The sequence below is a fragment of the Peromyscus californicus genome, unplaced genomic scaffold, assembly GCF_007827085.1.
Source record: "Peromyscus californicus insignis strain IS unplaced genomic scaffold, ASM782708v3 Scaffold_8__1_contigs__length_139910024, whole genome shotgun sequence".
In the NCBI taxonomy this organism is placed as follows: domain Eukaryota; kingdom Metazoa; phylum Chordata; class Mammalia; order Rodentia; family Cricetidae; genus Peromyscus; species Peromyscus californicus.
The window spans coordinates 17,107,130-17,118,877 of record NW_026294606.1 but is presented as its reverse complement, the minus strand read 5'-3'; the positions used below and the strand labels follow the sequence as shown (position 1 = coordinate 17,118,877).

At 43.9% G+C, this 11,748-nt stretch overlaps 1 protein-coding gene and 1 non-coding gene across 2 annotated transcripts in view; both read left to right on the top strand.

The window, feature by feature from the left end:
- Positions 1-11,748, top strand: part of Rnf144b (ring finger protein 144B) — a 166,031-nt gene that overhangs the window by 39,248 nt on the left and 115,035 nt on the right. The gene's annotated exons all lie outside the window — the stretch shown is intronic.
- LOC128104796 (U6 spliceosomal RNA) lies at positions 8,871-8,978 on the top strand. The gene has a single exon (XR_008216101.1). It is a non-coding gene; the product is annotated as a U6 spliceosomal RNA (small nuclear RNA).

Below are 11,748 nucleotides of genomic sequence, written 5' to 3'. Positions count from 1 at the left end.
TATGGACAGGTCAAGTGGAATTTGGGGGCTCAAAGAAGCAGGGCTTCCATGAGGACTGAGGCAGGACGGGTTGGGCAGGAGGTCCAAATGATGCCACAGTACTTTCTCTTTCCAGGCCCCTCACCTTCGTTCGCAGTAGTAGGAATGCTATCACAGCAATAGATCAAAATTATAAACAAACAAAACCAACTAAATCTCCTTGTAGCCTGCTCTCTTTTTAAATTTTACTTAAAATTGCATGTGTGTGTGATGTATGAGTGTGGGTGTGTTGGTGTCCCATTGAATGTGTAGAAGTCAGAGGACAATCTTGTGGAGTTCTTTCCATCCATGTTTATGCGAGCTCTGGGGACTGGACTCAGGTTGCCTGGCTTGCGTAAACCACGAACATCTTTACCCATGAGCCATCTCGGTAGCTGTGCCATTCCTCTGCTTCCGTGGGACGAAAGTTCCACATTTAATTGCTACTTCCTCTGAAGGCCAGCAAGTTGTGGGGCAACAGGAAGACAGCCCTCCAACCCAAACCTATACCCCCCCATTCCAAGATGCTCAACAACGCAGAGGAGTGGAGACTGGTATAATTTAGCAATGAGAGCACCAGGAGCGGAGGTGCAGAGAGATTATCTGCACATGAACGAGAATCAGAACGTTCAGATTTTCCAACTCCATAACAGCTGAGTTAAGGAAGTAGGAATCATGGAGCCGGAGTGGAAAGTGGAGAACGGATGCTGGGAGACACAGTTCAGTGGTAGAGTGCTTGCCCAGCCTGGGGGAAGTCTAGGCTCCAGTGTCAGTACTGACTGAGGAGGAAGACAGCGTTGGAGGAAGGGCGGGGCCAGGATGATGCTGGAGCACTACAAGGCAGACTGGAACAGATGTCACTTGAGCCTCAGGACCTAAGAGAGGGAAGAGCAAAGGAGCGAGCTTTGTTCTGGCTAGTCTTGCACAATACCAGGTGGGACCACACAGAAGCTGTGTCTAGTCCACTTGGAGGTTTGAATGGTGCCAGCTAGGTTTTGTATATCTCCTCCTCTTTGCAGACCTAGAAGAAGTTTCCAAGAACGTGTACACCAAAACATACCGACTCTGTGCAGTTTCTGCTCTATTTGGCTGTGAATTGCTATGGCTAGGACTTTGAATGGCTGTGGGGTGGGGTTATTTAACTTGGGCATCTGAATGTGGCTCTTCTCTAGTTCTCCAGCAGCGGGCTGGTGGACGAGAAAGCAAGCATTGACTAGATTCCGTGGAGTCAGGAGACAGGAAGCAGGTTTCTAGGTCCAAGGTGTTGACCTAATTTTAGATTATGTTTTCAGCCTGGCTGACCTAATTCTGCATTGTTTTCATCGAATGACTTGATTGTTTTTTAAAATCCTTTTCTGGTAAGTGAATTCATCACCTCCACTGCTTTCATTTTTTCCATGTCCCGACTCTCAGTCCTTTACCACATTGTACACACACTTGAAGATTCGCTCCTCCAGCCACATTTCGTTTTTTTAACCCAATAAGGTAAGACTGCTTGCTGGTTAAACTGGTGGCCTTAGAAACGTCCTGGCCTCATGTATCATTTATGGGGACTATGTGTTGTCAAGACTTTAAGGAGCTGTGCTACTGCAGTCGCAGCTCAGTTTTTAATGTGTTGTTGAAATCTATACTTTAATTGATTTCCTTGGGTAGTTAAGTAAGCATCACCAGCCCAAAAGCAGAGGTTGTCTTGGCTGTTTAGCTCTCATTGTTACAAGGAATTGTGGGTATGATTTTGGCTCTCTGTGTGTGTGATTAAATGTAAACAAACACATTAGGATGATGATGATGATGATGATGATGATGATGATGATGATGATGAAGAAGAAGATGATTATAAGACAGGGATTCATTATGTATCTCAGGCTGTCCTGGAACTCACTCTGTAGATCAGGCTGACCTCAGACTCACAGAGATTGGCCTGCTTCTGCCTCCAGAGTGCTGGGATTACAGGTGTGTACCGCCACACCTGGCTCATTTAGAAACTATTCAAGGAATGGTTAGCCCTGTTCCCAGTGACGTTTCTTTTACAAAAGAACATACAAGGAATATTCTAGAAGGAATATAATTTTGAGAAATATGCAAATGTATCATTTTTCCCCTTCCTTTTCCTTTTAATAAAGAGAAAAAGATTTTAGTGGAGAAAACAGAAAATAATTTATGTTTTGGTCTCTGCCCTTAATGTGAGTCAATTTCTCTGAGCACATACTTCGTCTCGGCAGTATCCCCCACTGATCCCTTTTTAAACTCAGGTTAAAACAAAGGCTCTTCTCCTTGTGTGTCCAAAACAATAATTTAGTCTGTATAGGACTTTTAAACGACTGCTTAGCGAGTTTCTTTTTTCCCCTCCAAGTACAACTTGATATAATTCTCTTAAAAAGCAAGAACATGGTGCCATGCTCCGAGATTGTTGCCAGGCACGTAGACTCATTAAAGCTGCTGCATACTTCCCTGTGATGAAGGAAAATGGACTTATTTACAGTTTGGCTAAACTAGAGAAGAATAAAGTCTAGTTTCTTCCTTCCCATGCCTGTGGCCACCTTAGGACTCACAGAAAGCCACGCAGCAAAAGATGGAATGTGTGTGTTAGGTAGCTGTGAGGCAGGCTGAATGGTCCTTCCCCTGGGAGAAGCAGACCTGAACACCAGGGAGTTTTAAGACGGTTTTTGTTTATTTATTAAATTTAAGTGCTGGCAGAGGAAAACTGACTCGGAGAGAGGAGAGAGCCCTCTTTTGTAAATTGTGTTTATTTATTTAGACAGGGTCTCCTGTAGTCTAGGCTGGCCTTGAACTTGCTGTGAAGCCAAGGATGACCTTGAACTCCTAATCCTCCGACCCCTGTCTCCTAAATGCTGGGGTTACAGGCCTGAGCTGCCACAGTCAGCTTTCCTTGCTGGTTTTATTTGTTGCCGTTGTTTGGGTGTGCACGTCTGTGCATCATGGCACAGGTGTGGAGGTTAGAGAGATCTTGTGGGAGTCAGTTTTCCCCCTGTGATCTGAGTCCTGGGGATTGGATTGAGGTCAGCAGGCTTGACAGCAAGTGCCTTTATCTGCTGAGCCATCTCACCAGCATTGATTGTTGTTTTAAGTACAGAATCTCCCTGTGTATCCCTGACTGGCCTAGCAATCGCTGGGCTTGGGTTTGTGGCCGATCTTGATCCTATTGCCTCTGGGTGAGGGGTTACTTCACCCCTTTGCTGGGTGGAGAGTGTAAGCCTTTTGAATATTTTCCTCGGAGGTCAGTTCAAGATCTATACTCCTGTATTACTGTTCAACACACTGATTTTGCAAAGGGGTAGTAGCCTGATAGCGAGAGGGAGGGGCGAGAGTGTGGAGTCAGTGCTCTGGGGTCAAAGCAGCTGTGAGAGCCTTTTCAGACGGCAGTCAGTGACTTAGGGGCTGTTACTGATGGCGGGCAGAAATCAGGTGACCACGACAGGATACTCCTTTTTGTGAGAAATCAGACAAGGGAGGCCAGGGCTGAGCTGCCCATCTCGGACCTCAGAGACGCAGAAGGTCTTTGTTTTCAGGCTGTCCTTTTCCTCTCTCCCATTTCCTTCCCATTTTTGTTTCATACAAACGTGCTTTGTTAATGTGCTAAGACTTGGATGCCCTCTGAGCTTTGGAAAGGCATTTTGTTTGGGTTCCGTCCACTGAGTGCATTTAACTCTGCTGCTGCGTGTCCATCGGAAGCTCCTGGAGCAGAAGGAAGCCTGCGCACGCATTAAATTATCTTCCATTCCCTTTGAGTCTCCCAGCCGTAGAATTTATCTTCCTTTGGCTCCATAGGAAACGGAGGGTCCGGGAAGCTGGGACTCCTCAGACCACATGCAGCTCTCCAGGAGATTCAAGTCCCGCAAACCAGACACCCTTCCACTTCCCTGTATGTCTCCAACCGTTGCTTTAGGATTTGGCAAACGCTTCTTGGTGGGTGCGGTCTGGTTTAAGCAGCTGTGAGAAGGAGATTTAGTATAGCTGAGAGAGAATATAATTATTAATAGGTTTTTTGTATTGCGATAATAGGTTTCTCTGATGCAGTACACCACCAGATCAAGACAGAGATTGGGGCTGGAGAAGTCACGCATCCAAACTGAAGCAGGAAGGTTATATAGCTTGTAGGTGAGGGGTGATAGCGTGTCCACCACTTTAGGCGGGGACTTGGGCTGCTGGCAACTTCAGGGGAGGAGCTGCCACAGTCACCAGGAATGTGGCACTGGGCTTTTTGGTGCCTTTTCTTTGTTGGAGATTCTCTGAGAGGGTGAGGTTTGGAGAGAGCAGAATGAGGCTTTCTGGATCAGGCAGGAGTGAGCTGGAGGTTCCAGCCAAAGAATTGTGTCAATACAAAGATTTTTATTAAGTAGATAAATAAGAGCCCAGTAAGGTAGCACAAGGCTGCAATCCCAGTACTTGGAAGGTGGACACAGTAGAATCAGGAGTTCAAGACCAGCCTGAGCTACAGAATATGCTTGAGGCTAGCCTGGGTTACATGAAACTCCATTTCAAAAGAAAAAACATAAAACCAAATTTAAAAAATGAAGAAGTAAAATAAAGAAGATAAATAATAGGCCAAGAAGAGTCTGGTTTACATAGATGATTTATGAAAAAGAGACCTGGGGTAGTGATTAAGACTAGAACTGTTGCGGGGGTGGTGGTAGCACACACCTTTAATCCTAGCACTTGGGAGGCTGAGGCAGGTGGATCTCTGTGAGTTTAAGGCCATTCTAGTCTACAGAGCAAGTTCCAGGGCTGCGAGAGGGTTTACACAGAGAAACCCTCTCTCAGGGAAAACAAAACAAAACAAAACAAAAACTAGAACTATTAGCATCATCAGCTAAGTCTGCTTTAGATACTGGCTGAGCCACGGACTAGCCAGGAGACCTTGTTCTACCTAAGGGTTGGTTTTGTTTATTTGTTTTGGTCTGTAAAGAGCATATATAAAGCAGGGTTAGTGTTATATGCTTACAATCCCAGCTCTCAAGTGGCTAAAGAAGGAGTGTGGCTATGAGTTCAAGGCCATCTTGCACTACATAGTGAGTTCCAAGCCAGCCAGGGCTACAAAAGGAGACTGTGTCTCAAAACAACAACAACAAAAACAAACAAACAAACGAACAAACAAAAAAGTGGGTTCAGCAGTTAAGGGCGTGTACTGCTCTTGCAGAGGACCTGGAATTGGTTCCCAACACTCACACGGTGGCTCACAACCATCCATAACTGCAGCTCTAGGGGATCTGCAGCCCTCTTCTGACCTCCACAGGCACCAGGCACGCAGGCGGTATATATACATACATACATACATACATACATGCATACATGCATGCAGGCAAAACACTCATACACAGAAAATAAAATTGAATAACTCTTTAAAGAACAACAGCAGCATAGAGACAATATGTAGCATTTAGGGACTGTAATAATATTAACATAGCCATTGTGCTGCGTAGGGCAAATACATGCTCAGTAAATGGGTCGTACACTCACAAATGTATTTATTCATCAATGTTTTGTATGTACAAAGAAACACGTAGAGCACATTTGGGGGTTGTCTAGTTGAATTAAAAGTGATATATATTGTTTTCCATGTCAAACATCCTCATGGTTAAGGTAAGTTGGCATAATAGTTAATAGACTTGATGATACTGGAGGCCTGCCCCCTGCCATCTGCCTGCTGAATTAATCTTTAAACCTGTTCTTTCTTGTTTGATCTTCCAGGAACAATTGGGTTTTGTTCTTTTCTGTGTTTGATTTGTACTCTGGCCCCTGCTCTGTGGTTACTTTAATTCAGGGTTCCTGCCATCTCCCCTTTGCGATTATGAACGTCTGAGACAGGGTGGCCTTATTCATGGTCCCTTCCTCTCTCCTGATCCTTCAGCCTGGGTAACCATTCACTGGACTGAAATAGATCGAATCAAATACCTTTACGGAAAACAGGGTCACATGGAATATTCGGGGCTCCGGAAGCTGTCTGCTCCTTTTACTGCCTTATGTTGGATCCAAGACCCTGACATGGTTGTGCAGGAGATTTCACACCACATTGGAGGTCACTCAAGGATGCTGTCATTGCAGACAGACAATGTGGTGTCACCTGCCAGCAAATGTCGGGTTTCCCATAGGCTTCCATTGGAACTGCTGTCCTCTGGGATGTGAATGGCTATGTGGCTCACTTTCTGTGTGATGCCAGGGAAGAAGAAGTCAGGTGTTAGTTCAGGAGTCACGCTCGGGTGTCCTGGGTTCCCCTGTGAGAGACTGAGTTTAGTTCTTTGCCATTGACATTAACCTGTCAATAAGAGGATCTCTTTATTTTTAGTTTCTACTAATGAGTAGGTTTGATCTTTGAAAAAAACCAATTTACTTTGTTTTCTGTGTATGAGTGTTTTGCCTACATGTATGTCAGGGTACCATGTGTGTACCTGGTCCCCTCAGAGGCCAGCAGAGGGGGTTGGATGCCCTGGGGCTAGGGTTAAAGGTGAGTGTGAGCAAACTGACTGACAGGGATGCTGGAAATGGAACCCTGGTCCTCTGGAAGAGCAGCAAGCAGTGTTAACTGTTGAGCTGTCTCTCCAGCCGTTAGTAGATTTTCTTTTGTGACTGTCAGTATCCTTTTGGAGAAACAGGACTGCGTTTTCCTGTCAATAGTGGTCATCAAGTAACAGTGATACTATAAATGGGAAATAGAATCTATGTTCTGCTCTTTTGGTGTTATTTATTTATTTATTTTGAAACAGCAACTTCTGTAGTTCAGACTGACCTCAAGTTGGCTATATGGCCAAGGATGGCCTTAAAGTCCCCCTGCTTGTACCTCCTATCTGCTGGGATTACCGATATGCGTCACCAAGCCTTGTTCTAGGAACTGTTTTTTATATTCACACTTTGTATATAGTTGCTGCTCCTGTTTTTTCAATTGCCTTTGAAGAGGAGGCTTCTTTGGAGGACTTGGCGTTCTTGAGAGGGGCATGATTTACACGTATGTGTTTCTCTCTACTGTGGTTCTTTGCTTTTCTTTTAGCAAGTCTGTGTTTATCTTATTCTGGAATTTACTCCACACACTTTATTGGCCATGGCTCACCAAAGGTGGGATGGTAGGGGTGACTTCCCTGAGTAGACACAATAAGGGATGCATTGATTATATAATCTTGCAGCAATAATAAACCCAGCTGAGGTCAATCTGCTTCTTTATCTCAGCATGCCCTCCTTACTCTAAACAAATGTCATCTGGGAAACACTCTTTCCTGAAGAAAGTGTATTGGCTTCAACTCTAAACAAGTGCTATGATTATTGTTGAGTTTTAATGGTATACATTGAATCTATAAAATACATTGTGTTACTTATTCTTTAACAAGTGTTATTTCTCTGTAGAAACTAATTCATTGTACTCACTTAAGTTTTCTTTTTTCCTCCCTGCTCCTTTTTTTTAAAAATCAAGTTTATTTTATTTTGTGGTCTGGAAATTGAACCTAGTGCTTCATGTATACTCAGCAAGCTCTACCACAGAGCTGTGAGATTGGAACCAGGGCCTCATGCATACTTGGCAAACTCTACCACAGAGCTGTAGCCCCACTTTAAAGGTTATTCTGAAATGTAAGAAAAGCAACAGTTCTCGTTAATTATAGAGCTGGCCTCATCCTCCTTCCTCAGGGTCCCGAGTGTTGAGTTATAGGTTTGTGCCACGGTACTGCAGGGTTCCTGCTTTTTCCCACTCTTCTGCTTCCTCCTGAAGGCCTTAACTTCCTGTCTACCACCTTGATTGCTTCTAGGCTTTTCCAGGGACTTCCTACCATCCTATGGCTAGACATAGTGCCTGCTGCTTTTGCTCAGACCCTGTTTAAATGGAAACCAGAAAATTTCTACTTATACAGTTGGCTCATGATCTCTCTCTGTCTCTGTCTCCCTCTCTCTGTATTAGTCTATGCAGCCTGACATACATATATGCTCTCACTATATATATTTATATAATTATACATATTATATTATAATATATAATAACTGTATAATTCAATCTATAACATGATATGTATTATATATTAGAGGGAGAGTATATCTTTATCTGGCTGCACATACTCACTTTTTTTTCCCTTAAAGATAATGAACATTTATTAACTCACATGTTTGACAGGATTAGGAAATCTGAGCATGCCCTGAGCATACGGTTCTGGCTCAGGTTCCTCAGGCTGGGCAGTGAGGAAGCACACTGGAGCAGCAGTGCTATGGGGTTCAGGGTCCAATCTCCTCAGGTTGGCCTAGGGCAGGGAAGGTTACCTTCCAGAACAGTTTTCAGTCCCCAGCTTCCGGCTGGCTGAGTAGCTCTCAGGCTGCACATAGCAGCAGGAGTTAGCTTCCCCGAAAGTGTATGACCCGGACATCGTCATTTAAGAAGTAAGTCCTTAAAAGGTCAGAGTTGAGTTCACTTCAGGGTAGCTGGAGTCTCTGACCCTGTGGTACTGTACTCGTGTGTGTTTAAACTACAGATCTGAAGCATGCTGATCGACCAGGCAGAGGCCGTGTTTATTACAATCCCATCACTCTGTTTGGAATGCTGAATTTGTGTTTACAATGTGAAACAGTAAACTTTGAGGATGTTCTCTTGGCCAAGTGCACATTTTGCTTCACACTTGATGTTGGGTGAAATCTTTAAGATGAAAAATTTCCTTAGAAAATTCTTGTTTTAAGACAAGGAATAAAGACATGCAATATTACCTTAGTATGAGTTAGCAATTACCTACACTGTAAACTTATCAGTTTCACATTATTAAAATTCACTTAATTACAGTAATGTTGGTATTAAGAGTAAGATAATTCATATAAATTATACATAGAGGGACATACATACATGTTTTCTTCTACTTTAAAAATATGCTGTGCTCGCTTCCGCAGCACATATAACTAAAATTGGAATGATACAGAGAAGATTAGCATGGCCCCTGTGCAAAGATGACATGCAAATTCATGAAGTATTCCATAAAAATATGTTAATTAATAGTCCATAACTTTTACATTATAGTATACTTTTTTTTTTCATAATCACCTATACTGAGCTCAGTAAGATGAAAATGCTCCGGTCTGGGCTTTTCTAGCCATTGCTATTATTTGTCTCTTTTCGATTTCCAGCTAAAATTAATTTCTCCCTATAGAGAAGGTTAAAAATTGATTTTCCCCAGGTCAGATTTGCTGGATACTGTGCTTCAGAGGTGTCTTTCCTGCACAAACTTCCCCATCTTCCCAGCATCCCTTGCACTGGTCCGGTTACGCAGGAAGCTCAGTCTGGCTTTGTATAAACAAGTCCCTGGAAAAACTGTACATAACCACGGTCTTTGGAAATCAGACTTAAAATCCATATTCTTCTGAGCTTGTATACATATTCGTTTTCTTTTTAAAACATTCTATTGCCGTTTATATTGACTTGCTTTGTGTGGGGGATAGGGGGTGTGCACATGCTATCGTGCTTATGTGGAGGTCAGGGGACAACTGTGGCAGCCACTTTTCTCCTTTTGCTGGGTAGGTCCTGGGACTGAACCCAGGACCAGGAGGATCCACGAGGCTCAAGCCCAGTCATTGTGACAGAGAGTAATTGTGCCCTTTAATTAATTATTGCAAGGAACAGAGACTATCCCTTTATGAATGCCTCCTTCTGCTCCTGAGGGTAAAAGGGATAGTAATGGAGCAGAAACCCAAAATGAATTCAAGGAATGAGCCCCCCTGATTCACTGTTAAAGACAAACCCAGAATGTGTCAGTGTCCCTTATACTGTTCTTAAGGAAGGGTATCAACTTCTTGAAACCCTTTCAGACCCACAGGCTTGAATATGTGCCCTGCACCCACCTGCAGATTTCCCCTCATGTATTTTCATTTAACAGAATTGCTTGGGGAAAGCTTCTCGAATGTTCAACCTCCTGACACTTGTTGTGGGGTGGGTCGCCCTCTGGTTAGTACTGTTGTACTGTCATGGGCCAGCTAGGTACCCATCAACCACCCTTCACTCTGCTTTGTTGGCCACGTTAAACACTTTGCTCCTTTAATCTCTTCCCCAGACTGGAGCATTTTCATCTTACTGAGTTAATCATAGACACTTGGAGATCGAATGTATTGGTTGAGTGGGTCAGTGCCTCATGCTAAGCAAAGGCATTTAAAGAGGGCAGATAATGGGGTGAGCTTCAGACTAGTAGGGGGAAAGGTGAAAGATGCTTCTAGAGGAGGAACTCTGACTTTGGCTTTAGGAAGATCTTACCTCCCACTATCTGTGAGTCTGGCAAGTGACTGTCTTCTTCTTCTTCTTCTTCTTCTTCTTCTTCTTCTTCTTCTTCTTCTTCTTCTTCTTCTTCTTCTTCTTCTTAAGATTTCATTTATTTATTATGTATACAGTGTTCTGCCTGCATGTATGCCTGCACACCAGAAGAGAACACCAGATCCCATTACAGATGGTTGTGAGTCACCATGTGGTTGCTGGGAATTGAACTCAGGACCTCTGGAAGAACAGCCAGTACTCTTAACCGCTGAGCCATCTCTCCAGCCCATGATTGACTTCTTTATGCCTCAGTTTTCTTACCTCAATCATGGAGACAAAATTCTAGTTGCCAGGGTTGTTTGAGATTAAGTGAAGTGCTAGGTAGTAGAATGCCCAGCATGCTTTGCAGGCTGTGTTAATGGGCAGGCATGCTAGCTCCTCTGAGCATACATCCTCTGGGTCCTCGGAGTTTCTGCCTGGTCAGTTGATCCAATGCACTGGCCTTCCTTGGAGTTAACAGGAAGACTCCTGTCAGCTGGGAATAGCAGCACTTGCAAGTGTAAATCTAAAAGATGGTTTCATGTGTACTTCATGTAGGTTGTTACTTTGTTCTGAAACCGTCTTCCTTTGCTTTGTTGGCATCTTCTTGAGTATGTGGGATGCTGATCATGGTGTAATCGGGAGGCTAAAGGACATATCTTTGCTTGGAGGCAGGGGCTTTTTCTGAAAGGGGTCAAAGTTTACTTCTTAAACACTATATATCTGAAAAGGATGAGCCTCTGGATTTTCAACTTGGAGGGGAGTGAAAGCTATTGTTTTCTTGGACCCCAAAAAAGCCCAGTTGAAATATTAAGGAGCCTTGAAAGCCTATGACAAAGATCTTGAGATGGTGATCTGTGTTCTTTATTTAACTTACTAATCCAATGTAATTTATTCCATTGGGCTAAGGAGGAAATTAATGTTTTTCCCTTAACTTCCATGCTAAACAAAACTGACTCTGGTATGTTTTAAATGAATGACTATGGGAGCTGTGAAGAGGTTTAATTTGTCAGCTCCTTTCTCTATAAAATGAGGAAGATGGCCAGGTATGCAGACCTCTTCTGCCCTCACAGGCTCAGGTTATAGTGGAAACCAGGAGTACTGAATGGCTGTTGAACACCTGTCAGGCATTCCATATCCTTCAAAGGAAGGTCGTCTGGGCTCTGAAAGATTGCATACTGTAGTGGGTAGCCATTCCAGCTTTGATCTGGAAGTTCCAACCCCCATTGAGACTTCGGCAACTGTCACGCCTACAAGGCGGGGCCAAGGGAGGCGCCTGGGGACCCAAGATCTGGATCGGGGGCGCTCTCTCTGTTGCGGGACCCTGGATAGTGGAGGTGGACCAAGCAGAGCTCCAGAGAACACCGCTGGACTGTGATACACCTTCCCCAGACCCCGCGACCTACCTATCCCTTTATTTGTAAGTTATGCCATTAAATAAATCTCCCTTTAATTACGTGGAGTGGCCTTAATAA